This window comes from Pongo pygmaeus, chromosome 9 (genome assembly GCF_028885625.2).
Source record: "Pongo pygmaeus isolate AG05252 chromosome 9, NHGRI_mPonPyg2-v2.0_pri, whole genome shotgun sequence".
Classification (NCBI taxonomy): Eukaryota; Metazoa; Chordata; class Mammalia; order Primates; family Hominidae; genus Pongo; species Pongo pygmaeus.
The window spans coordinates 130,398,763-130,424,189 of NC_072382.2; the positions used below are offsets into that span (position 1 = coordinate 130,398,763).

At 40.0% G+C, this 25,427-nt stretch overlaps 1 protein-coding gene across 2 annotated transcripts in view; it reads right to left on the bottom strand.

The window, feature by feature from the left end:
• Window positions 1-22,313, bottom strand: part of ETS1 (ETS proto-oncogene 1, transcription factor) — a 138,027-nt gene extending 115,714 nt beyond the window's left edge. Inside the window, exon 1 of one of the 2 annotated variants that reach the window (XM_063671608.1) lies at window positions 22,227-22,313. The gene's annotated coding sequence lies outside the window, so the exon portion shown is untranslated. Of the gene's footprint in view, window positions 1-13,359; window positions 13,431-22,226 lie in introns of those variants that run through there. The other variant, XM_054438711.2, reaches the window with a different exon arrangement.
• Between the last annotated feature and the right edge of the window lie 3,114 nt (window positions 22,314-25,427).

The window sequence follows — 25,427 nt, forward strand, 5'->3', positions numbered from 1 at the left end:
TCATTCTTGAATAATCTCGAAGATTAAATTCCTAGGCATACCACTCAGAGGCCAAATTCTTATTGTTAGGAAGTGATGCTTTAACTTCACTGCTTTCCAGTTTGTATTTGTCTGCCCTTTTCCTTAATTCTACATTTAAAGCAACTGATACATTTCAAGAAAAATCGAGTACTAAGAAATGTCTTATGTTCAATTTGCAGTTTGGTTCACCATCTTGATCCCTTCTTTCATATGAAATGTATTCAAATGTTTAAATGATATAGTTAAACAGGCTTGGCAATATAAAACTATACTGCCTAAGGTCTACAACCACAAAGCTACTAATATCATATGGTTAAGGGATGTAAGCCACAAACCTCCTGAAGACATAACTTATCCTAGAATTATACTTTGTGTTTTTAACTAAAACTTTGCCTTTTTTCTTATGCCTTTTCTTCCAAATGTAGAAAGCAGTCAAAATAACATTAATTTTAAAAAATTAACTAAGGGTCTGGATAGCTAGTCTATGTTAATCAAGATTTTGTCCTTTAGTTTTTTAGGAAATTGATCTCCACTATAGCAAAACCACCCCAGGAAGAGCTCCTCACTGGTGAAGATGAATAGTAGGAAAAGCTCAAAGTACCCTAGGCCAGGGACATTGTTAACATCTGCATCAGGGGTCACTACTCAGTGTTTGTTTCCAAGAACAGTGAGTACCTGTGATGGGTCCGACTCTGTACTAGGCACTGAGCATGAGCTAAGAGTAAGATGCGTGTCACATGGTTTAGGTATGCCTGTCCTGACCATACACTGTGAGGATCATCACACTGAGCTCCATGGCTCCTTTCCCACCAAAGTGTTCCTCATTTTTACTCTTAGAATCAAGTTTTAAAGTCCCGATGAATCATCATCAAACCATATATCCCACTTCAAAGTTTTTGATCTACTTTGAGATCTTTGGATGAGACATAAAAGTTAACAACATTGATTGTGTCATACTGATAATGGCTTAACCACAATCAAATTCCCTAGGGAAATGTTGATCATCCCTCCAGGGTCCTGCAGGGCAACTAATACCTTTTAGAAATGAATACTTTTTGGAATTCCCCCCAATGATGTGGGAATGCTGTTTCATGTAAACATTCAACCCTCTGATTTCCTCCAAAAAAAGCCCCATGGATCTCCTGAGTCCTCACAAACCTCAGTTACAGTAGTCTCCCCTTACCCAAATAGGATTTGTTCCAAAACCCTCCAGTGGAGGCCTGAAACCTCAGATAGTACAGAACCCCATACATATTATGTGTTTTTCTATACATACACACCTATGATAAAGTTTAACCTATACATTAGATGCAGTAAGAGATTAACAACAATAACTAATACATGAATAGAACAATTATAACAATATACTGTGATAAAAGTTATTGAATGTGGTTTCTCTCTCTCTCTCTCTCTCAAAATATCTTACTGTACTGCTACTCACCTATTTTCAGACCTTGGTTGAGGGAGAGTAACTGAAACCTCGGAAAGCAAAACCACAGTTAAGGGAGTACGATTGTATTCATCCAACAATCATGTAATAGGCGTCCTTTGTTAGTGGCTTGTTTATTCATTTGGTAAATAATCACTATGCACCTACTATGTGTCAGGCACGGCCCTGGGCACTTGAAACACACCAGTAAACAAGGATTCCTGACCTCATGGCCCTTAGATTCTATCAGACTCAGGAAAAAGCTGAGAAAGACAGGGTCTCTATCTTCAGGCAGTGGAACCGACAGGCTCACGTATAACTATAGCATAATGTGATGAGTAGTTGGCCAACAATATGGAAAAAGAAATAGGAAGCAGTCAGTTCTGCTGGGTGCAGGGAATAGGAAATTGTGAAAGATTGCATAGAGCAAGGTGTAACCACATGGCCCTATAAATCATCCCTAGAGTCCCACAAGCAGCAAAGGACCTTCACCTTTCAAATGTCTATTTTACTCACGTATTTCTAAGAGAAAGGACTTCTGGAATTGGCAGCCACATCCTGAAGCCCAGCTCAAAGATACCAAGGGTTTCTGTCTGCCGGCCAGACAACACTCCCCCTCATAGCAACACTCCTGGAAAAGGGGTCAGTGGAAATATGTTTTCTCTTCTCATTGACAGAGTGAGGGAGGAAAGCTCTGGCCCAACATCTGGTGCACTTTGTGCTGCACTGTTTTCTTGAAGCTATGACTGTATGAATGACACTTCCCTTGGGGAAAAGCCCTTTGCCCAGAGAGGAAACTGACAAGAGGGAGTTGCCAGGGCTCTCAAGGGCTCTCGTCTCAGGAAATAACTCTCGGACAGAAATGGATTGCTGCTTTATTATTTTTTTGGAGAAAGAAAAAAAGAACCCGCCCTTTTTCCACTTGTAGATTGTGACACAGAACAGCTGCTAGAGACGTAAACCTTCTCAGAAGAAGTAAATGAAGTGTTTAGGTAGTTTTTTTAGTAGCATTTGTTTTTTCTTTTCTTTTTTGGCTTTTTGGCAAAAGAGAATTCCCTCCCACAAGACAACTGCTTGAACATCAGCTGCACCAACTTTTTTCTTAGCATTGCACACGTTTATTGCATAAATACAAAGCAACTGTGGCATCTGAAGATTTACTCCCCAGCCAAGAAGCATCCATGAGACCTGTTTGGGTGCAAAAATGATTTGGACACTTGGTAACAGAGGGTCTTGCAGAGCTGAGTTTATTTTTCTTGAAAAGGACCTGCGCCACCCGAGCCGCAGGATAAGTGGGTCGGAAAGAAGGCTGCCCTGCTCTGGACTGTGGCTTGCTGTGTGCCCCCTCATGCTCCCTCCCACCTCTCCAGCCCCCTCTCGCCGTGACCCCTGCACCCTCCACTGCAACATGGAACTCTGTTGTTTTCTTAGGCACATGGTAGCAGGTCTCACTCCCCTGCCCTTCTCATGTTACCCCCTCTGCTAGGAATGCCCATCCACCCTCAAGATGAGTGAACCCTGCCTCCTCAGGGTTTTAGGCTCAGCTCAGAGGTTATTGCAGCCTGGAATCCTTCCTGAGCCACCCTTCACCCCAGCCAGGGTTAGCGGCTCCTTGTATATGTTCCCAAAGTGTATTTCTATCATGGTGCGTATCACATTGTTTTATTACCATCTGCTTCTGTTTGTCTCTCAAGCTAAATTCTGAGCTGCTTGAAGGCAGGCACCATGCCTTTTTCATTTTTGTCTTCAGCACTTAAGACAGACCATGGGGCATAATGGAAACTCATTGTTTTTTTAAATCAGTGAATGAATAAATGAATGAATTGGTCTCACAAGACTAAAAATGTAAGAGGTAGATCAGATGTGAATATATTTGTTCCTCAAAATAGAGAATCTGAATAGATTGCAGGTCTAGATAAAGAACCACTTGAAATAATCAGTTTGTTTCAGGATCCATTTCTAAGGGAAAACCGTTTCCTTCTATTCACATAGCTATTTAATGCCACCTCATCTAAGAAGGCTTTTCCCATCACCGCATATGAATAGCAGCGCCTTTCTCCCTACTCTGACACCTAGGTGTTTGTTCATTGTCTTCTCCAAAGTCCACTCTGTTAGAATTAAACTCCCCAAGAGGGGAGATTTAGTTAATTTATTCACTCCAGATCCCTGGATCCTAGGCCAGTGTTGGAAAGTAGCTGGCACATAGATAACTGTTAAATACAATAGTGTAAGTTAGAAAACTTGTACACACTTTTTTCGTGTAAACCCCTTTTTACAAATGAGGAGAAAGACTAAGGCGATGCTGCTAATTGGCCAAGCTGAGACCAGACTCCTGGTCTTCAGCCTCCGCCTGTGCTTAGAGAAGATGCTTCTCTAGACCCTTCATTACCCAGCGTCCAAATCATTTTTGCACCCAAACAGGTCTCATGGATGCTTCTTAGCTGGGGAGTAAATCTTCAGATGCCACAGTTGCTTTGTATTTATGCAATAAACGTGTGCAATGCTAAGAAAAAAATTGGTGCAGCTGATGTTCAAGCAGTTGTCACGTGGGAGGGAATTCTCTTCTGCCAAAAAGCCAAAAAAAAAAAAAAAAAGAGAAGATGCTTCTCTAAGCACCCTCATCACCCTGGATGGCAAGGACAGAAACAAGCATGCGATGGAGAAGACAAAAAAGTCAACACTTTGGCTTATGTGGGTGTCTCATGTCCAAAAACTCACTTTAAAACTATGGTTCTGCTTGATTCTAGAGAGTTCTATTCTTCATAGAGCGAGTGATCACTTCTCCAACTTCCCACCCTCCCCAAGCTGGCAACCCGGCCAGGACCTGTAGGCTGTCACTTCCTTTCACCCGAAGCTTGCCAGGGCAGGGCAGGGCAGGTTGGGAGACACAGAATAAAGGAAAAATTAGGGAGGAGAGGGACTGTTCAGGCCAAGGCAGCAGAAGAACAAGAAATCCCAAAGAGACCAGGCTTGAATCAAGGCTGAATCCAGTTCACATCAACTCTGACCCTGCTTGGCTGTATTTCTAGATAACTTTGACATCAGTTAAGCCCTTTTCATTTGGGGTTATGTATTCCTAAAAGAAAAACTATGCTTTTAGGTAAATACCAAGTAAATTACACTTTAATTTTTTTCTTTTGAAAACAAAATTCTTTTGAAATTAGTAGTTTTTGCCAAACTAGTACAATGTTACCACAAAAATTAAAATACAAAAAAGTCACAGATGGATATTAGAATCACCTGAAACCTCACCATGTAGAGATAATTATACTAATAATTTGTTCAATATTCTTCTGGGTATTTTTTATTGTATCTAAACGAACATAGATGTCACACACACACATGTGATTACAATTTTACCTTCATGAGATTACTCTCCACATGCTCTTTTGTAACCTGCTTTGTTCACTGACATTTAACATAATGCTATGGACATTTTTCTCTGTTGATAAATGTGGCTGTCTATCCTACAGATGATGACTGCTAAGTATTCTATTGTATGTATATATCATACTTTTAAAGAGCCTCTTATTACCATATAATTAATTTGTCCCCAATTCTTTGTCATTATAAAAATTCCTAAAATATTTTACATTCCCACTAAATGCTGAAAAGGAGCATTTTGGGGACAAAGAATATGTGCATTCCGTATTTGAATACATATTGACTAAATGCATTCCATAATAGACCAGCCAAAATTAGACTCCCACTGACAAAGGCATCATGTTTTAAATGTCCACTTGCCCTCTCGTCTTCATGTTAGCTTCATAGGCAACAAATTATGGTTAAAACATATCCTGGGTATGAAGATGGCACATGGGGAATTCAAAAGCGCAACAAAGCTGTGGCAGAAAGTGTAGATTTCTCCCCACCACCCCTCACCCCAGCCTTTCCTCTTTGAAAACTGTGCAAAATTTGAATAGATTTCCAATGAGCATTTATCCTAATGTCAATAATTTAGGATTCCTATCAGTTCAAACAAAAAGCATGTCCTTCTGGCTTGGAATACGGGAGACAAAGAATTTGGCTTCCAGGGCCGGGCTCGGTGGCTCACACCTGTAATTCCAGCAATTTGGGAGGCCGAGGTAGGTGGACCACCCAAGGTCAGGAGTTCAAGAGCAGCCTGACAAACATAGTGAAATTCCATCTCTACTAAAAATACAAAATTAGCCAGGTGTGGTGGTGCATGCCTGTAATCCCAGCTATTTGGGAGGCTGAGGCAGAAGAATCGCTTGAGCCTGGGAGGCAGAGGTTGCAGTGAGCCAAGATCTCGCCATTTCACTCCCACCCGGCAACAAGAGCAAAACTCCATTGCAAAAAAAAAAAGAATTTGGCGTCCAAAACAACTAGCCACGTAAAGAAAACTTGCTTCAAACAACAGCATTTTTGACAAACTGAAGGCAACACCTGGGCTACCAAGGCAACATCTTTAATCTACAATGTATAGAGTTTTAATTTCTTTTTTCTGAATACTGTAGAAATGTATTTTTGAAGACTCAGAGTATCTCCTCTTTCAGGAAGCTTTCCCCTCCCTGCTACCCTCTTTGGCAATTGCATGGACCTCCTTGATGCCCCTCCCTGGGATTTACTGTAACAATGTAACAAAGTTCACAACACTTCCTGTATCTATGCCTGTTTCTGCTCCTGAATGATGAGTAACTTGAGAGTAAGGATGGTGTCTTTTCAGATGACACATAGTAGCCATGCAACAAGTGTCTGTTTACTAAATGAGGGAAAGTACCTAAAGTACTTGAAACAGAGTTGGTGTGTACAATCCTTGTGTGCCCTGAGCTTATCCAAGAGAGTAAGTTATCGTTTGGACATCAAAAAAAAAAAAAAAAAATTTCATCCCTGTGATGAAGTGTGTCCTTGTGTGACCCTGAGGTTAGGCTTCTCAAGAGTTAACTACAAGCAAGATGGCACTTTTCTCTACCCTAAAGGATGTACCAGATTAATGAGTTCATCTATACTCCTTCAGTGTGTTCTTTCTGATTCTCATGAGTAGCCCACGTGTATTTCTCAAATCATTTGAGTAGATGTCTTCCCTGACCTGTCACTGTAACAAAAGCTCCCAAATCCAATTCTCTGAGAACTCAAGTTTAAGATCCATCATATCTAGGAAAGCTGAACATTCCTCACTCCCCATGGAAACTCTGTGGTTACAACGCATAGAAAAGAAAAAGGATTAGAAGAACTGAAGATGGTTTTTCTGTCTCACTACTAAATCTATAAGAACCTCATTTGCTTCACTAAGTAATCCAACATTACAGTAGCAGTAAATATTCCTTCTTATTTTAAGTAGCCAGTACTGACAAATGAAGGCAGTGTTCCAAATTACGGGCTACTGGCTTCTGTGTCTTAAGCTAAGTGCATTTATTCTTTCACTAAGGTCACAGAGCAGCAACTCACAGTAATTAACATCTCAGTCTTTGTTTCTTCACAACTTCACTATAATTATTCCCCCAACCCTTGCTTAAATGGAAATGAGTCATATCCATCTCCTATTTCTCTAAAAATAAACCCATCTCCTAATTAAGCATAACACTTTCAAGTCCTCTATGAATTGACATAGCTCAACGAATCCTTCTTAGAATATTAAAATGAACTCATGTCATTATAATTTTAAAGAGTATATTGTTTTATCCTTCCTTGAGGAGTAACTCGCTACTATCTCCTGAAAAAGAGAACGACTAGAAGATGTTTTACTCTGGTATACCATAGCAGTTAAGAAATAAGGAATGCTTCATGGATTATTTTATGCATTTCCTTCTCAGTGGAAACAAATCCATACAGTACTGAAATGGCATTGTCAACAATGGACAGAAAGGTCTTGCTTCTCCTAGGCATCAAGGAAATACATTAAAACCTGCCGACTCTTAGGTCTAGGAATCTAACTAAGAAAATGCCAATTCTAGTCTCTGAAACCTTTGAAATACTAACAATCTACACTTTCTAGTCAATCATGCTTCTGTCAGAACATCTTCCTGAAGATCAAAGGTAATATTCAATACACTGCCTTACAGTAAAAGTGGCCATAGCCTGTGTACAAATGCTATGCCTCAAATCCTGTATTTTACCATGAAATTCAACAAACGATCACACTTGGTCTTAGGATGTACCCTGAGCCAGAAGCATGGTAAGTACTCACAAATAACTGAATAAATAAATAAGGATTGTGTTTTACTTAGATCCTCAAGACAGAAAAAGAATAAGCTGGAGGAATAATGTAGAGCACTCTTTGCTTCACAAGAATGCTTGTGGTAGAGGCCATGAGATAAGAGACTGTTTTCCAAGTCAAATGCAAAGAAGGGCCACAAGATTAAAAACGTCAACCCTAACCCGATGATTGCTGCCAATGAAACCTCTGAAGAGACTAGCATTTTAAAGAATTCCATTTTGACTCTTAGCCTGTGAAGCATGTCAGACATAATCTAGAGTTTAGACTGGGTTCTGGCTCTAAAGGAATTCTCAACAAAACTGAGAGGCACCATAAATAGAGAGAGATATTATAAGAACAATGAGAGGGGACTGGATAGTTGCAATAATGCCCCGTTAAAATTGAACTAAAAGGTACCAGCTGCCTTAGATCTCTCAAATCCAGCAAGCGACTTCTGGGACTATGTCTGATTGTGATTTTCATGGTGGAGTTTCATTTGTTTTATTACCCAAAATGTAAGGTTCCAATTTCTCAGTATAATGCTAAACAGCTTGCTAGCATTCTTATATAAAGAGGGATTGTGCAAATCCAATGAATTTTGGAGTTGGAAAAAATTCATCAATCTTCTCATTTATTTCAATGAACTGAGGCCCAAGAGGTTACGTGTTTAGCAGTGATCAAGAACCCTGGAGTTACATACTGTGGGTGAACGTAGAACTGCTTGCTGAGTGTATGGCCATGAGCAAATTTCTTAACCTCACAATCAGTTTCCTCAACTATAAAATGCAGGTAATAATACCAACACTTTCAGGATTATAGAGGAGGATTATACAAACACAAATACTTAGCAGCATGCTGTATACATAGTAAAAATGATTAATGAATAATAATTGTTATTATTGCTATTTTATCAGTAGTGCCTGGCAATTAGTAAGCATTAGTAAATGCTTACTGATGTTACTAATTAGTAACACTATTGGTTTATATTAATTACTTTTTTCTACTGCCCAACATGGCAGAGGTTATTTAAGTGTTAGAGCTAGAACATGGATAGCTAAATCTCTCATCTGTTTTTCTAAAGACTTGTATTCAAGTCATGAAAACAGGATTCCCTTTCATAATCATAGGTTGAGTAGCATTAGTCAAGAGTTTTGCAGGAGAAAAGAACCACAATTTCTGTTTAATGGTAGTCTGTTTGTACCATTGTTATGCATAAAACCAAGAAGCAAGTATTTTTCTTACAGTGGAGAACTAACTCATTGAAAGATTGCATAGCACAAATGGTGAAATATTGCAGCTTCCTGAGTTAAACCAACATCTTTTTGATATAATGTCAGTCTTTTGTGGACTAACGCTTTAGCAACTAGATACAAATATAAGGAAGTAGTAAAGCACTGTGGAAAATAGTGCAAGATTTCTTGTTTGTTCATTTTTTTCATTTTTGCTTTTTCGTTTGTTTTTGCTTTTTCTTTAGAGCAGTGCCTCCCAAACTGTAATGTGCATATGAATCACCCGGGGATCCTGTTACAATGCAGTCTTCTGCAGTAGGTCTGAGGTCTGGCCAGACATTCCACATTTCTAACAAGCGCCCACGTGGTGCTGATGCCGCAGGTCACAGGACTTCACTGTGAGTAGCAAGGCAGCGCTGGACTAACTTGGTTGAACTCATGAGTGATTATAACAAGGTAGGTGTTTAGGAGGCAGAGCCCAAGGAAGAACAGGTAAGACTTCTGTGACAAGGCTGAGCAGATGCTGGTAACCTCAGGTGCAATACAAACCCGGCTGGGAGAATTGAGTAGCTCAGGACCTGTCAGTGTCTCAGGAGCCATATGCCAGATGCACATCTGCCAAGACTTCTTGCTTTTCCTAAGAAGACATGGTTCTAGTTATTTGGTCCCTTTTATCAAGAAACTGGCAATGGTGCTTTCTCCCATCAACATCAGTCATTTGGATTTAGGATTACAAGAGGTACCAAGAGATAATTTAAAAGAGTTATTTGCATTATATATTTTTTTTACAATTGTAAAAGACTCACATGTTTTGGAAACTTTTTGTACATTGTTTTGCAAACTTTTATGCATCTGGAACTATTTCAAAGTGAAAAGTTTTTTTTAAGTCTCTAAAAAGACTAAATCTCTTTTAAATCTCTAAAAAGACTAAAATTCTGGAGTTTTCTACCTTTCCACATCTCTTGAAAATTTATATATTTTTTCCTCCCCATTGAGAATATTTTCCTGACATTTGCACTAAATGTTTGTTGCTTACTCTCATGCTAGTAAGTACTACCCAGCCTGTTCCCTCTAAGTTCTGCAGGCAGCACCAACACTTGATTACTGGAATATGAAATCTATCCTCTTTTGAAAAAAGGACAGATCAGAAACATCCTTCCCTCACTGTTCTAGATACCATTTTTTTCTACCTGAACACCCAAAGCATGTATAGATTATACTACACTACTTAATAATTATATTGTCTTTCATTTTTATTCTCTTTTCTAGTAAAGATTATTGTGTTAATTTTAAAAATGGAGTTTACATATTGCTTCTTCTGTGTCTGGCACGGTCTCCAGCCCAAGGTTGGGCATGGAGTAGAAATAAAACTGATATTTGTCACGGAAGGGACTGACTTACTTACCCAGGAAACTGGGCCTGGGTAGTCTTCCTTCAAAGTCAGTATCTTCATAAAAATGAATAAGTAATCCACAGATACCACTTCAGAAAACAGGTCTAATCCAGTGTTCTCCTAGATAAGCAAATCAGTCTAAGCAGAAAAATCTATCCTAAATTTGTGTAAGTGTCTTAGAGTTACTTAGATTCCTATGACATGCAGGTCCAATCACAAGCTCTGGGTTCACATTCCATTGGCTCTAATCAGGGTCCACCATGAGTTAACATGGTCATATGACTGGGCCTCAGAGTCCCCACCTGGTAAATGGGGATGATGAGAGTGGAGTGCCCACCTCAAAACTTCATTGTAGATTAAATGAAGCAGTCCCTGCAAAGCACCTAGCAAGGATGCTGGAACATACTAAGTGCTCAGTAAACATTAGGGCTGAGTATCCTTCCTTAGGTGAAATGAAGAAAAATGGATATGATAACTAGAGAATCATCTACATTAAAAGGTGGAGTCCAATAAGCTATACTTTCAGAACAATAGGGATAAAGGAGATGAGGAAACAAAAAGTAAGTTATGTCTTCACATCTAATTTTTCTGGATTGAAGAAACTTACAAGATTTGCCTGAAATGCCACTAAATTGCTGCATACCACATTAATTCTGCTCAAATGCTAAATGCTTTATAATTTCCATAATGAAGAAAGAAAGGGAGGAAAGGGAAGGAGGAGGGAAGAGGGAGAGAGAGAAGAAGAAAGGAGGGGAGAGAAAAGAAAGAAAGAGAAAGAAAGAAAGAAAGAAAAAGAAAGGAGGGAGGGAGGAAAGAAAGAAAAGAAAAGAAAGATAGAAAGGGAGGGAAGGGAGGGAAGAAGGGAGGAAGGAAGGAAGGGAGGAAGGAAGGGAGGGAAGAAGGGAGGAAGGAAGGAAGGGAGGAAGGAAGGGAGGGAGGGAGGAAGGAAGGAAGGAAGGAAGGAAGGAAGGAAGGAAGGTAGGAAGGGTCCCAGCTCGTGGGATGTAATCATTCCCTTCTGCTGTTTGATGTGAACAGTTGGGAATTTTGAACTGGTAATTAGAAAATGATAGTCACGATGGAAAACAGATCTATTCACCAATAAATAAAATCACAAGGTACATCAGAACCTCAGTTATCAGTAAGAAATTCATCAGTGCAATCAAAGAGAGAAATCTGTTGATTATTTGTTTGCACAGTGTTTTGCCTTCTGCCTCACCCTCCCCTAGGTAAGAGGACCTGCACCCACACACCCCGTTTGTTGTAGTATTACTTCAGACAGTCCTTGACCTCACTGGCACTCTGATTTTTCATAGCTCTATGCTGTTTACTTCTATTCTCTCATATTTGTAAACCAGGCGGGGCGCAATGATTGCTCACCTTTTAGAGATGAAGGGAAGAAGGCACAGACACGTTCAATCCCTGTTCTCTGTTACAAAGCTAATCACTGACATAATCCAAGTGCACAGCCACTTTCCCTTCTCTGACCCAGCACTGGTTCAAGTTCTGACCCTACTTGCCTTTGAACTCCATTATCGTCTGGGACCGGCCACTGGCCCAAGTCTGTGCTCTGGCCACAGACTGCCAGATGCCAAAGGATCCCACCCCTCTACCAGCTTCCCCCAGGCTCTGCCTCAGGACATCCTTTCACAGCCAGCAACTAGCACCTCCGTGTAAGGAGCCTGCCGGGCAAAGATGCCCCCTCCATAATCAGGCTCTCGGCTTGGCTTCCCACATCCTCAGCAGCGGAACCAGGACGGAAGAGGCTGCATGGCTGCCTGAACTGTTTGTTATTTCACTACTGAGTTGGCAAGGATGGAAGTAGTCGATTTACAATTAGAAGCAGCATGCTTCTTCAAATATTAATATTAATAACTGCACTACTGAACACATGAAAAGACCTTTTCATCTTCAAAGCACTTTGCAGACATTAACTCATTAGCTCTCCCTTCCCTCCATTCAGGAACAACAGGTGAGCAAGACTCTCAACAGCAGCAGTGGCCACCCTGCAGCCCTTGTGCACAGCCCACAGCCCCTGAAGAAAAAGCGTTTTCTCTTTGGATAAAAATAGGCCACCAAATCCAAAACCACAACTGATGAAAGAGTTATCGTATCAGTAATTTTACAAATCAAATGGAGCTGCCGGAGTTATCATTTTAGAATTGGTATTTCCTGCTGTTTAACAAGTATCTTTTTTCTCAGTTTCATGGAAGTGGTCTAAAGTAAGAAGGAAAATAGCCTTGAGATTAAAAACAAAAACTCACCCAAAAGGTAATAAAGAAATCCTGCAATAGAATGCATTGATTTCAGTGACCCAGCACCCTTTTAAGTTTGCCCGAAGAAAATGCTACTTTAAAAGTTGGTAACAGAGACCTTTAACGGTGGATGAGGAGTCACATACAAAGTGTCATGGCCAGATAAAATCACCGGATGCAGAGGAATTGCCATCGACATCTCCTGCCACTGAGTCCAGCTCTACCGTGGGGAAAAGAAATACCTCCCTAACTCTGAGACAACCCCGGCCCACACCCACACCATGTCTCAACAACAGACTTAGGAACTTGTAGATCTTTGGACAACTGCAAGTCAGTCCCAAGACAGAGAAAAACACCAAACAGGCTAGTTTGGCTAGCAAGATTCAAACCTGTAGCAATTTCCTCTCTATTAAAAGCAATTCATTAAACTACTAGCGGGGGAAAAAAATAAAACAATACGTTTACTAGGAGTGAAAGAGAATAAAAAGAATTTATATGTTTAACTACAGCTTTATTTCTTTGGAAGTGCTCCAATTTGCAAAAAAAAAACAAAAAAAAACACACACCCACACAAAATCGGGGTTTCTGACAAGTAATCTACGGGTATCTAAAACGTGCATGGTTTTGCTTCTATGAAGCAGGGAACATTTTTAAAAACATAGTCTTGCTTTCAGACTATTCTGACAAGGTTAGGAAGTATTTTTGAAAATTGTTAAACAATTAAATGGGAATATAGAAAGATGTGGAAAGAGAAAGAGAAAACTCACTTGTATCCTGAATCTCCCTATCAACTTACTCTTTAATTCCACAGAAATTTTTTTAAAGCAGGGAAAGGAAAATGGACTGAAAAGTTTTAGGCAGAAACTGACACACACCTCACTTACTACTTTGCCGGAGAGCAGATCCTGAGTGAGCTTCCCTCAAAGTCTGTGGTCTCTTTACAACTACCTGCGGGAATCCTCTGCTCCGTAGCTTAAGAGGATGCAAAGACCATAATGTTTCTAATAGAGCTGCCTCCTTAAATTGGGGGGTGTGGTCAAGCCAGGGAAAGCTGGAAAAAAGGCAGTCTTCCTCTTGCCCCTGCAACCAGGACAGCAGCCACTGGGACAGGCGCAGCAGTCTAGGTGGAAAGCAGTGTTTATTGACGGTGGCGGCACCAAATCACACCTTATTTTCTGTTCTTCAAATTATGCTTCAACTGAATATAACTCAGCCTTGGAGAGTAACAGGGAGGGAGATGAGCAAAAGGGAACTAGCTCAGTGGGATAACACTGTATCTCACCTCATCATTTGCTGATGCATTTACTCTCTACTGAATATGTAAATATTCATGCTTCATGTTCCTTGACTTTCTCAATGGAGCCCCCATTAACCTAGGCAAGGGCTCAGGTGAGGGAAAGGGATTGCTTTAGAAACAGATTTGGAGACTGTCAGCAAACAGGATGTCCACCACCCAGTCACCTGCTTAGGCTTCCCATTTCTCTCTAATAACTTGATATGAAATGTGATATTTTCTAAAGAAAAGAAAATAATTTTGTGGAAGACAGCTGACTGGATACGGACTTAGGATTTCTGAAAAGTAAAGCTAAAAATCCCCTTTTCATATAAGTCTGGTTTTAGGCAATCTCTAAAATAAGGCTACCTTTAGCGGCCCTAACTCATGGTCCGTGGTGTAGGAATAAAAGGGCAGAAGTGTTCATACATTTCTCATTTAGGGAAAATGTAAGCAATATGAAAATCTTACATCTGTCCTAAGTGAAAATACACAGCATCTTTTATTCACATATTCAGGACTTTGGTAAGAATGTTACAGCATAATCTCACTTCTATGAATGGAGTTATTACAGTTTTTTTTGAAAAGTCGGTATTTGGCTGCTTAATCTAAGACTTTTATCCTAAAAGATTCCATCTTCTTTGAGTAGGAGGTGGGAATTAAGATTTGTCATAGTTGGCTTCTTTCTCTTTTTAATAAAGATACAAACTTTGAAAATCCTTGAAAATCTAATAACTGTCATTTGGAGCCACATCATCATCAGCCTTCATTGTATAAAGCTGGCAATGCAGTTAAGATGACATTGTAAGTAAAGGAAGATTTTACTGCTCATCTTCTGCCTTTGCACATTAACTTGGAAGTAAGGAAGAGGTAGTGCTATTGGTTCACTTTAGTTTAATAAATTGTCTGTGCCAGGCACTGTTCTAGGCACTAGAAAGATAGCAAGTTTGCATTGTAGTGAGAAGACAGACACATAAATCAACGATCTCCCCCCAAAAATGTAATACATGCTACAAAAGAAGTCTATGAAGAGAGCTAGGGAAGCTTCAGCCTGCCCTTGTAGCCCAGTCAATTTCAGCACACTGCCCCATTTAAAGAGCCCACGGTCAATTATACCAATCATAACTAATTACAACTCTATTCACTATGTTTGCAGGATAATTGAAAAAAACAAAGTTGAGAAGACTTGGATTCTTTCTCTATAAGGGTGTACAGTGTGGCTGTCGAGGGGTTCTGAAGTCTGGAGTTGTCTATGCTGGGTTTATATAGAAAGCAACTCTTCAGGACCTTAGCTCCCTCCTCTGCCACTGCCTTTTACGGTGTGGAAGAACATAAACTAGAAATCTTAATGGTGTAAAATAAGCCACCACTATCATAAATTGCCTAGAGAATGCCCAGGAAAACAGTAAGTTTTGTTTTAAACAGTATCTTCAAAAATATAACATTAGATGGGTATCCACATATAAGAGCATGACATTGGACTCCTACCTTACACCATACTCAAAAATTAACAAAAATCTATCAAAGATCTGAACATAAGAATGAAAATTATAAAATTCTTAGAAAAAAATCAAAGAGGAAAACTTCATGACATTGGATTTAGCAATGATTTCCTGGGATATGACAGCTTATCCCAGGAAAAAAAATCTTCGGCAACAAAAGAAAAAATAGGTAAGTTGGACTTTATCAAAGTTTTAAAATGTTGTACATCAAGGGGCACTATTAAGACAGTAAAAAGGAAGTCCACAGAATGAGAAAAAAAATTGCAAATCGCATATCTAATAAGGACTTAATATCCAAAATATATAAAGAACTCCTACAACTCAACAGCAACAACAACAAATAACCTGATCTAAAAGTGGACAAAAGACATGAGTAGACATTTCTCCAAAGATGCAGAAATGGCCAATAAACACATGAAAAGATGGGCAACAACATTAATCATCAGAGAAATGCACATTCAAACCACAACGAGATACCTCTTCACATCTATCGGGATTCCTATTATCAAAGAAACAGATAATAACGGCAAGAATAAGGAGAAATAGGAATAAGAGTGGGTTGCTGCTGAGAATGTCAAATGGTACAGCCACTGTAGAAAACAGTGTGGTAGTTCCTCAAAACAATTAAATATAAATTACCATTTGATCTAGCAATTCAACCTCTACATATATAGCCACAAGAATTGAAAGAAGAACTCAAAAACATGTCTGCACAATATTGTTCATAACAGCATTATTCACAATAGCCAAAAGGTAGAAACACCCCAACTATTTATCCACAGATAAACAGATAAGCAAAATGTGGTATGTAGAGAAAATCGAATATTATTCAGCCTTGAAAAAGAATGAAATTCCAATACATGCTACAGTATGATGAACCTTGAGGACATTACGCTAAATGAAATAAACCAAATACAGAAAAGACAAATATCGTGTAATTCTACCTGTATGAAGTACCTAGAATAGTAAAATTTATAGAGACAGAAAAAGGGATAGAAGTTAACACGGGTTGGAGAGAGGAGAATGGGGAATTCGTGTTTAATGGGGACAGAGTTTCAGTTGGGGATGATAAAAAAAAGGATGGAGATGGATGTGGGTGATGGTTGCACAACATGTGAGTGTACTTAATGCCCCTGAATTGTACACTTAAAAATTGTTCAGATGGTAAATTTTACGTTACATGTATTCTACCACAATAAAAGAATATGTTGTCCCAAGGAAAAAAAATACATATATAGCATTAGAAGTAAGTAGGCTTCTGCAGAAGAAATGCTTTCTGATCCACATGGATGATATAGGACAAAAGAAAATTATCCTCTAGAAGAAGAAGAAGCTATGAAATCCCTGGAGGATCCCTCCACGGCACGGTGGTGGCTCCCCAGCCCCTCCCTTATGCCGGCTGTCGAAGAGGGTGTCGTAATACCAGCCCAACTTCACAGGGTGGCTGAAATCACCATGCGGTTGGATGACTGTGTAAACAGTAGAAGCAATGCTTTTCTTTCCCGTGTCCATAGATAGTTCTATGAGGAAAGACCTCAGTTGATAGGGCAATATGACCATTATGATTCTCAAGGAAAAAATTAAAACTCAGTGATCCAGGGACATGGGTACCTTTTGACCCCATGTAAAAGGGATATGCAAAATGAGTTGTTTGCTTCTTTGAAGGAGTATCTCTGTAGCCTCGCCTAAACAATCGTAGTCTCAATATAGTTTGGATACAATTGAGACAGAGCATGAAGGAATTTCTAGAATAGCTTTTCTTACTGTAAGGAAACCTTTTTCCTTTTCTCAGTATAACAAGTTACCTTGTAAGTTAGTATGTCCTAAGGGGAAAAATGGAAGTAAATTCCCAGAATCTTAGCTCTGCAAGGGTCTTCAACGCTCCCACCAGCAATCTTCCCTCACTGCCGCCCCAACTCCCTGAAGTGCAGAAGTCCCCTTCAAAGCAACTTATAATGATTCTTTAAAACCACCTGATGCATGAAAAGAGTGAAGTTTGAAGTTAAAAATGGCACTAAATTTAAGGAAAAGCAAAGCAAAACATTACACACGTATTGCATTTTCCATATTAACTTTCCTTTCATCGCAGAAAAAAACCTCGTGATAATTCAGAAGACTTCATATGTGCAGAGAAGCAGTATCTAAACAAACTACCAAAACCAAGTGGAGTGAAACCCAGATACCATTATAAGCATGGTTATCACCAAATATTGAAAAGAAAAGGAAAATACGCTGAAAATAAAGCAAAGAGCAGGGAACCATTGTGCATTCCCACTCCAGCTCTGAAACTTCTTAGCCTGTACTTTGTAATGACTCTCTCTCCTTCCCATGATCAAAAGCAAAGCCTTTGTCTTGAGCCACAGATGACACTGCAATGGCACACACACATGTGCACACATCTGGCACACAGGTGCTCATCCTTCTGTGTGTGCCAGAGAGCCTATGGAGACCCGGATTTCTTGGCATAGTCTTCCCACGACCCCTGATGTGCTGCTCCATTAGTCCTTGCACCAACTTTCTGGTTTTTTGTTCCTCTCTAGAATATAGAATGAGCTGGGCACAGGGCCCCAGCTAGACTCCCTGCAAAGTAGCTTAGCTAATGTCGGTCAAAAATTCTTCTCCATCCTGGTTCCACTGGGCCTGCTAAACATCCTGTGGACTCCACAAACTCAGAGAGTTTCAGCAGAATGGACCCTTCTGGGATGTATGATAGCCCACTGAAAACCCCATCTCTTACCACCCCCTCCTTCCACCCCCATTCCTTTCTATGTACTTTTTGTCACTCTGTCTCCCTGGTCCCTTCTCCCTCAAAATACCTCTCACTTTTTCTCTCTGTCAATCTAACTCCTACAAAGTTATTTTTCAATCTCAATTTAATTACAGGATGAATATGTGGTTGTAGCATATTCAAACCATACAGAAGGGTATGAATTCAAAACTGAGAATCACCACCTCGGGTCCCCTTCCACCCAGTCTCACACCAAAAAGCTAACTACTATTTAGGGTTTGATATCCAGACCTCCAGTCTTTCCTCTATTCTTATACCCATACTAGGCCTTTTTCATGGGATTGTGTTCGATGTATTGTTCTGGGACTTGCTACCATGCATCCGGCAGTATGTTCAGCAGCTATGTCTGTCCAGATTGGCCCCTTCGGAGCTGTCTCAGTCATCTCAGCCAGCCCCGGTAATCCCCTGTGACATCCCTTAAGCTCCAGCTCCAGTCCTTTCTTTCTCTCCCTGTGCTTTTCCACGCAGCTATTGTCTTGCTCCTGCGTTGTCACAATGAGCTATTTAAGTTCTCGTATCTCCTGTCCATGTCTTTCCTGCCTTATCTTCCCCACTAGAATGTGATTCTGGGGGTGCAGGGTCTGTGCCCTTGACATTTCCTTATCACCAGTAGTCATATAAACTGCCTCCCCAGCACACTCCCTTGAACATACTATGGACTGGATAAATATAAAAAGTTAGGGCTTGATAGCTCAAAATACATTGTGTACAGCATAATGCCATTTTTACAATCTAAAACCATAAATCAACTAAGTATTGAGAGGTTATTTCTGGTGGTATGGAAGATTTTTTGTTTTATTCTTGCTATGTTTGTGTTTTCTGATTTTTATACAATGTTGTATTGCACCTGTAACAAGAATAAAAAACAAAATTTTACAGTTAAGTACATGACTTTATCGGTCCAATGAAGACGACAGGCTATCATAGTGTGATAGCACAGGCTCTGAGATCAAACTTCCCAATTTAAATCCCAGCCTTTGTTCTTTCTCTTTTTTAAGATTTCCGATTTTTGGTTTCCTCGTATATAAAATGAAGATAATGGCACTATACACCTCAGGGATTACTGTAAGGATTAAAGAGGATTGTGAGGATTAAAGAGGTAGTGAGACCTAAGTATTTAATTTAGTGATTAGAACAGACTTTATACTCAATAACTATTGACTGCTATTATCAATGGCATGGCCGGGGCAGACCCAAGGCTCCCATTTCCCAATTCAGAGTCATTCTCACCACAATCCGTGAATCTTCACAGGAGAAAAGCCCAGAGGCTGATTGTCCCTTCTACTTGGAATGCTGGTTTGCTAATCCAGAGAGAAAAGACTGCTGCAGTCCCCAATAATGTAAGAGGACACACTTGCTGGAGAAGGGTGTCCTGCTGAGTCTGTGGAGGGACAGACCGCTGCAGCTATGTCTCAGTGGCTCACACCAAGTCATGCCGACTGCATTAATTTTTCCTTATGCAGCAGTCCACTGATTACAGATGGAACCCAGTCTTTGAGTCAAGCCCTCCTCCCCAACACAACTGCAATAGAGCCAACCTTTTGAGTTTCCCCAAGCATGTTTCCTAGTCCTAATTTTAGAAGGCAGCCCACTTTCATTGGAGGGACGCTAAAATCATTACTATATTTCCTGACCTGTACTAGATAAACTGGTCCTAAACTTCGCCTCCTACATGTGTGGGAGGCTAGAAGGGCTTCTAGGAGGTGTCTGGGCTCCACTTTCTCCAAGGTGCACAGGAAGCCACCGCCCTAGTTCCAGTTTCACAGTATCTGTGCCTTGGACTTTTCCATGCTTGCCCTGCACCTGGACTAACTAACTCAGTAGCTTCTGCTCAGGTAAGATACGTTTTCCAGGGCAGAACGTCATGACCAAGAATTGTAGAAGCCATAGTTTGTGAGCTGGGAATAATCGTTAGGGACTCTGCAACCTCATCACCTTTCAGATAAGTAAAGAGAATCAGAGAGATTAATCTCTTTTCCCTGAAGGGAAAGTGGATAAATCAATTTGCCAAATGTCATCAACACTAAGTGGTTAGCCTGTTGGTGGGACTGCATATTGAGCACCTTCTGTGAGTCTATTGGTCTATGTTTGGGACCAGGGTAACCATACTAAAGAAGCAACATTCAGATTAATTGACCTGTCAAAGGAATAATCCTCCCATTTTCACACTAAATGTCTGAGGCTTCAGTGGATAGCTCAGTCCCCAGTAGACCAGGAAGAGGAAAGAGCAATCCAATGTACCACAAAAAATCATCATGGATTTTGCTGTTTCAAAACGTGCCTAGGGCCAGAAGTCCAGTAACTACAGTCAGCTGCATCCATGAATGTGGTGAGAGATTTATAGAGAGCCACATTCATCAGTTGTTAATGTACTCATTATATTGGCCTGATGCTGATGAATGACTGGAAATAGAATGGTGTGTTTTTGAGCCTTTTTAGGACACCACTTCAATCAAATGCCAGGTTTGCTGCTGACATCTTTATCCTGGATACTTCCCTTACTCCCTCAACATAGCCAAGACTATCTGTGTACTCAGAGGCTCAGGGAGACAAACTAAGAAGATCCAGATGTATCAATCATACATCTGGTTTCGACCTGTATTCTACCTCTACAAGGAGGTTTTCACTGACTATCCCTATCTCCCTCTTCTCACTAGATTCTGGTCTTTCTACCATATGTTTCAGTAGTGTACTACTGTCCCTTTTGTAGCAAGAATTACATTGTAATTATTTGTGCATTGTCCTTTTTCTTTATTTATTGTAAAACCATGAGGGTAAGGACTAGATCAGCTTTGTTTGCCATTGTTGCTGCAACACTTACCACAGTGCATGAAACATAAAGTAAAGGCTAAATAAATATTTGATGGATAGATATACGACTAGAATGATGGATGGATGAATGGATGGATGGATGAGTGGATGAATAGATGAATGGATAAATAGATGGAATGATGAGTGAATGGGTAACAATGGATGGATGAAGAGATGGATGGATGGATGGATGGAGAGATGGAAAATAGATATTTGAATGTTGGATATATGTGATCTAATTAATCTAACAATTTCCTAACTTTGGTTCTTCAAGCATTCATCCTTTCCCCATTGTTCCTGCTGGTGTTCCACAACATAATACCAAAATGCTGGCACCTAATCTTTCTCTTTAGTACACATCACACAACTATTTTAGCATGAACTTTTTTCCAGTCAATACAAAAATAAATCTGTCAGGAGAATAATTTATCTTTTACGTAGCACAAAGTGAAGTGAAGAGCTGACAATTAACCAGAAAATTCAGGCTGCGTAAACAGACAGAATGAGTCACTACTTCACACCAGATTTCTTTTTGTCTGTTATCTGGATAATTCAGTCTACATCTGGTGTCTTTTTCCTTGACTATTTGAGTAGTTGTCTCAATACATCCCTCATTTTATTTTTCCTGGAGGAGGAATAAAATAGAAAAAAATTGACTTGTGATTTCTGGACTGAACCTAGACTTCAGGGTTTTATTGCCCATCTCGTTTATTTTCCAAGAGTTTCAAGCCTGAAAAACACCTGAAATATGTCACTCATTCTTATAAGTGGCTGTCGGTTATGGGAAACTTTTCACATTGTACAGGTATGTAGAGATGGGATCCCAGTCCTAATTTGGAACAAGCGTAGAGTATGGCAAGAAACACTTTGGTTTCCAGTATTTTTAACTGGAAATGTCAAAAAAAAAAAAAATGCACACATTTTTTTTTAAACCAGCTGATAAAATCACATAAACTTGAGCTCAACCTTTGCACCAACCAGAAAGCATCCGGAATAGCCAGAGATGCTGACCTTGTTCCCAAGGAGCAGCTTGTGCCTGGAGAGAATCTGGCTCATTATCTAACAGAATTAAACTCCCAATTAAGGCTGTTTTTTGCAACTTGCATCACAGCTCATCCCTGGCCAAGGCACAACATGATATAGTCCAGTACTTTTAATCATATTTGGTGACATTTCAGAAAATAGTTTTTAGAAATTCTGGGTGTTTGGATAATAGATACTTTTAAAGAGGGCCACTGGGGCCTGTGGTTCACGCCTGTAATCCCAGCACTTTGGGTGGCTGAGGCAGGAGGATTGCTTGAGCCCAGGAATTTGAGACCAGCCTGGGCAACATGGTGAGACCCTGTCTACAAAAAATGCAAAAATTACCCAGGCATGGTGGCTCTCAATTGTAGTTCCAGCTACTCAGGAGGCTGAGGTGGGAGGATCCCTTGAGTCCAGAAGGTTGAGGCTGCAGTGAGCTGTGATGGCACCAGAGCAACAGAGTGAGACCCTGTCTAAAAAAAGAGAGAGAGAGAGAAGGAGAGAAAGAGAGCCAAAGGAACAGAAACAGAAAGAATAAAAGTGAAAAAGGTATTGTTGCTCCTTGCTTAGAGCAGAGCTAAATCTTCCAATGTGTAAGAGGTTCAGAAGGCTGATATTTGTCTAGATTGTGAAGAAAGTCAGCCCTAAAGGTGATCAAAATTCAAAGAAGCGTAGGGTGAATAATTTGTATTGAAATTACAAACTTCCTTTAAAATCACTTTCCAAGACTGAAATTTAAGGACTTCAATCTTGAATCCAAAAGCAACTCTGCCTTCTATCTCTTTATCCAAATAGTCATTATTCTTCTTTAACCTAAAACTAATACATGTCAATTGTTTAAAATTTGGGAAATACGAAAAAGTCAAAACAGGAAGATTAAATTCACCCATAATTCCCCGCCCAGAGGTAGCCAATGATAACATTTTGATGGATAGTTTCTTTGCAGTCTTTTCTGTGCAGATAGGTATTTTTTACATTATACAAAATAAAATAGGTTATATATACATGGTATTTTAACCTACTTGTTCTTATAATGCCATTAAATGGGCCTTCTGCAGTGTATTTTTATATAGCTGCCTGGTATTCTCACATGTATTCCTACAATTCAGAAATTTAGCACAGGACAGAGGCTTCATTTCATATTAACTTTTCTAGCAATGAGAAGAATCATCAGCCCCACATTTAATTTCTAGTTTTACTAACTAGTTGTGTGTTTGGGGGCAAGGTTTCCTCATCTGAGAAGTAAAGGATTGCATGGTTAATTTCTTGAATATCCAGGAGGAGTATCTGACACATAAATCATATAATGCACAGTTGCCTACCTGCTCAACTTTGCCTCCATGTCTGCTCCATATGAGAGGGATTTCCTCTTCCCCTTCATCCTTTGATTTGTTTTCTCTTTAGTTTGTTCCACTTTCTTTCCCCTGAAACAATGAAATGTGATACCTTTTATCTTTCATCAGAAGATGAATGATTGGCTTCTTCTTCTACTGCTTCTGCAAACTCGGCACCCGTCTCCTACTGAAAGCGAGAGCCTGTTTTGAGCCCCAGGGATAAGCAGGTACCTTTACATGTGCTACTGCACCAGACTCATCTGACCTCTATGCTGCTGGTGTAGAAAATTGACTTTTGGAGGTTCAAGCAGGTCTCTACCTTCTTGAGGGCTCCGGCCAGAGACAGAGTAGGACGAAATGTAAAAGGCACACTCAAACAGAAATGTTGACTTTTCCTCTTTTAAAAAGAGCAGTAGGATTTTGTGTTCTACATCAAAGAGACAAGGTTTTTCCACTGTAGTCTCTAAAAATGAATAGCGGACTCAATTTGCCCACAATTTGGAATATAAAGAAATTCCTTAGGTCTGATACAGTAGTTCCTAGAAACATTTATGGGGTTTTCTAAAACTTCCATATGCAATCCTGCACAACTGGATTATGTTTATTTTTATTATTTTTGAGATGGAGTTTTGCTCTTGTTGCCCATGCTAGAGTGCAATGGCGCTATCTCGGCTCACCACAACCTCCGCCTCCTGGGTTGAAGCAATTCTCCTGCCTCAGCCTCCCGAGTAGCTGGGATTATGGGCATGCGCCACCAGGCCTGGCTAATTTTGTATTTTAGTAGAGACGGGGTTTCCCCATGTTGGTCAGGCTGGTCTTGAACTCCTGACCTCAGGTGATCCACCCGCCTCGGCTTCCCAAAGTGCTGGGATTACAGGCGTGAGACACCCCACCTGGCAACAACTGGATTCTTGAGAAAATTTTCAAGCCAGTTGCTTGAAAGAAAGGATCCTTCCCTGCCCCCAGGCTAACTAAGCTACTAATGCAACTGGCTTGAGACTAACAAACGCCAGGAGATTAAGTACATGTTTGAATTTTATCTCTGCATATCTCTGGAGTCTGTCAATTTGGGTATCTCAAAAAGACTCAACATCTCTCACCGGAGTCTTCTGAAGCACATCCACAGGGAAGATACAAGAAACTTCTGATGTTTTATTTTATCATGAATTCCGTTGACCCTAGAAACTTGTGATTCTGGTGTAAAATAGGAGGGGAGTGGGAATAGTCCTGGCTATTTAATTATCTCAGTGGGTGCTGATATTCCCACATATCAGCAAGGAGTATTCCAAAGAACCATCACATCAGATCACTGAGCGTCTTCTGAGATATTTTGTTCTTCATTACTTCTCTCCCCTCCTTGTCACTGTTACCAAACACAGCAATGATACTCATTGAACTAGGCACCACTCCCTACTGTTGGCCTGTGCTGTTAGCATAAGATCTCTTCTCATTGAGATGGTGAAAAATAAAATAAGATAATAGAGAGAGAAAATGCTTTGAAAGAAGAACACTTTGCATATGAAAGAAATTGGAGATTTTGTTTATGATAGCTCAGATGAATCCTGCCTTGTCTCATTGCAGCAGCCTGTTATAATATTTCATTGTTGGAACTGAAATTGCCTCATAATAGACAAGTGTCATAGAACTTGGATCAGTAGATAAACACTACAGGGAAGCCTATTTCAGATCAAAATGGTGAAGTGCTTTTGAACATTTAGAGAGCTTTTGAATATTTGGAGCCATTCAAAAACAAAATGAGTGCCTGGAAAGCACTGAATAAGTTGAAAGAGAGCTATAAGACCAGCTAGCAGAGATGCTGTAGAAAAGTTTCTTGCACTGGACCCGACAACAGCTATCATTCTACCCCAGTAAGAATCTGGGAATTCACTACTACAATGATTTCTACTGCCACTTTTAAATAGGTAAAGGGCTGTAATGTAGAAGAGGAAGTGTTTTCTTTCAGAGCATCAGACTAAGCCCAGTTGATGGAAAGTACAGGAAGACGAACTTTGGCACAATGCAGCCAATGCAACAATATTCACAATATTCATGGCATTTAGAAATGTCATATAATTAATTTTTTCAGAGTCGGGTAGATGTGAGAATAGTCTGACTAAAGCTAATCCACCAGTGTTAGACCTCAAACTTTAGATTCTTCATCCAGTTCTGAGTTCCATGTCTCACATACCCCTTCCAATCTAAGGCCACACGT